Genomic DNA, 3,414 nt, shown 5'->3' on the forward strand with positions numbered 1-3,414 from the left:
AAATGTACGTAGTGGGGGGTCATTTTAGATGGCTACTGACATAAACAGAGACAGACCTAAAGAAATTAAGATTTTCGGACTTTTCTCGTAAGTTGAGCTACCTCTGTACCATATTTCAAGTTTCTAGGACAAAGTCTCAACATGATTTTCGGTTAGGTATGGCAACTGTATCTTTTGATAGCGTTAACTTGGAAGTTTTCACTGCTCCAAGGGGAAGCCGGTAGCAGACCTCAGTATTTGATGTTAATTTCTGCTTGATACCTCCACACGTATGTAGATGGAGCGACGACCTGGTTAAGATCGCGGGATCGCGGTGGATGCGGAAAGCGCATGACCGGCCTGAGTGGAGAGCCTTGGGGGAGAGGCCTATGTCCAACAGTGGACGTCTTTCGGTTGACATGATGATGATGATGATGATGATGACCTCCGCTATAACTGCGCTGAGCACAGGCTTCCTTTCAGAATGAGAGGTCTTAGGCTGTAATTCCCACACAGGCCCAGTGCGGAATGAAAGCTTTACATACTATTTAATTTCGCGTGTGTTTTTATCAGAGAACGTTCAAGTAACGTAACGCAATTTTGGATATTTTTGACCCTCCTCCCTCCCATGTAACGCGCCGTAACATTTTTACGACATTTCAAATGACCCATATTTCTCTATGTAAACTTTTTAGCTTTTCTTTAGCCGTTTTCCGAATTAAATTGTATTTTTTTTGGCACAGTCACACTGGCAACTCAGCATGAGAGCATTTATAGGCCAAGAACAATAACTGATGATGCGAATTCCCCACTTTTGAGGACATTTTTTTTTTAATATAAATCGAGGGGGCAAACGAGCAGACGGGTCACCTGATGGAGAGCGATCACCGTCGCCCATGGACACCCGCAACACGAGGGATATCACAGGTGCGTTGCCGACCCTTTAAGGAATTGGTAGGCTCGTTCCCTAAGTTGTAACGTTCCGGGAATGTTGCCGCTGTAAGGCCGCTGTATAGTAAGTACTTTTTACAAAAAAACTGTGACGTAACACGTTGTTTGAAGGGCCCCTGTAACGTTACGTAACGTTTTACAAGACGCCCTCCCCCCAAATAGCGTTACGTAATACTTACTTGTACGCGCTTGTACGCTCCCTCACTATGTTATCCTCCAACGTAAAGCTCATGGTAAATATCAAGAAAGAAAGACTGAAAGAAAATACATTTATTCACAGCACAAGACACAAGAACACACAGTAAATAGACAGCACGAAGGAAATGTGTCATTGCGGTTGTGAATCGGACACTAGCTCAGCGTAACGCTGAGGCGTTAATAATAAACACACCAGCGCTGATTTTCAGCCAGCACCGTTGGTGGATTAAGAGGTTCGCACATAAATGCCAAACAATTCAGAGGTGCGACCCCAGACTCGAACCCACAGCCCTTTGCTTGAGAGGCCATAGATTGAACTACTAAGCTATAACGATTTTAGCACGCTGTTGCTATGCTACATAAGGTATGTACACATGTTTGAGCCTATACTACGAAGTGGAATTTCAACTTCGTATCTTGCCGTCCCGCTTATGCTTACATTATTTAATACGAGAGTGAGTGGGACGATATGACACGAACTTCGATTTTCGAATTTCGTAGTAGCCCCTCAGTTTTTGGTCTGACGCTGGGCCAACAAAAGCGCCTACAGATTACGAATACCATAATAAGGCTGTGTTACCACCAATAATGTGCGAGGATGTGTTGCGATAAATGTGTTTGTCATTAAACCAATATTTCCGCTTCATTTACCTCGCCTCGCACAGCACATCTCTGGTGGAAACAGCTGAGCGGAGCGAGGCAAGGTAAATGAAGCGTTTCTATTGGGTCATGAAAAACATATTCTCGCACATCTCTGGTGGACACGGAGCTTTTGTCACTGGTCACCATTGACATCTAGGTACTGTCTAGTACATGTTTCTTACATAAAAACGGCGCACAAAATAAGTTCACAACGCGGTTTTGTGAATAATTCACTATAGTTTGTAGACGTCCGTGACAGGGGTTGAGTCTATGGGAATAATTACTATTTTTAAAGGAATTATATTTATTTATACAGTATCAATTCGAAATGAAAAAGGCAATGTCAAAATCCGCACATGCGCAATATCCAAGATAAAAGCGGAAACGGAAATACAGTCGCCACATCAGCCTCCCCGAGACAAGGGTTTTACGATAAAAATGGTAGGAAAATAACCTGACGACCAGAACGAGTAGTCCTAGAAGGTGTAGGAGTTGGTGTACTGCCTTTTCGGCGAAATATGTTTCGCCAAATTTCACTGAGCACCAGATCTTTCGCCAATTTTCATTTGGCAAACACGTGGCATTAACTTTACTCCGCATATGAAGACGCAACTAATTTATAGCAAAATTTTACATTCATGCACTATCTTTTATGTGAAAATTATGTAGCATTTGTCCAAGGCTAATAACAATTGTCAAAATAACATTAGCCAATTTTTAGATGCATGTTTTACGTTAAAAATTGGGCGAAGCATGAGCAAGTGGCTCACAGAAGCGACTTGGATAAGTTTAGGTTCAGAAGGCGTAAGCACAGCGTACGTGAGCAGTAGCTGCCGCTTAAGCCTTCGATGTTAGGTTTTTTTTATAAGCCAGGAAACTGCCAAAAAGTAGGTTGTATGCCATTCAATACTAATGTTAAGGTATGGCAACATACGTTGACAAATAAACGACATCTTAAAAATCCCAGTAATAATTTGCATAAATAATAAGATTTACAAATGACAGTTGAAATGAAATTCAGTAGAGAAATGTTGAGTGTCATTTCGCCTACTATAAAATAATGGATAAATAGTTTGGGAGCTAATAATTGCTAAACAATTTCGCGCGAATCATTAGTAGTAGGAGTTGCTACAACCACAGGTGTTCTCGCAGGAACAGTGGTAGATGACGTAGAAGTGCTACCTGGTTCATCTGTAGGATATAAGCAGGTTTCAGCTATCGATCGAACATTAGTAGTTCGACCTGCTACTCTATGGCGAAAAACTTATCATTTCTACTGACTACTTTATAAGGGCCAGCATAAGGTGGCTGCAAAGATCGTCGTACAAAGTCTTGTCTTAAAATACATGTGTACTGTCGACAAATCTTAAAAACAAACAAATGGGCGAACCTTAATCCCACTCGATAAACCACTGCTTCACTTGGTTCCATACATTGCTTGAACCTTTCCTGCATGTTCGTAGTCGCGGGTCACCACTTATGGGAATAATTACTATTTTTAAAGGAATTATATTTATTTATACAGTATCAATTCGAAATGAAAAAGTCAACGTCAAAATCCGCACATGCGCAATATCCAAGATAAAAGCGGAAACGGAAATACAGTCGCCACAAGTCAAAGTAATATTGATGATTGATGCGCCG

Source organism: Choristoneura fumiferana, chromosome 18 (assembly GCF_025370935.1).
Source record: "Choristoneura fumiferana chromosome 18, NRCan_CFum_1, whole genome shotgun sequence".
Lineage (NCBI taxonomy): Eukaryota > Metazoa > Arthropoda > Insecta > Lepidoptera > Tortricidae > Choristoneura > Choristoneura fumiferana.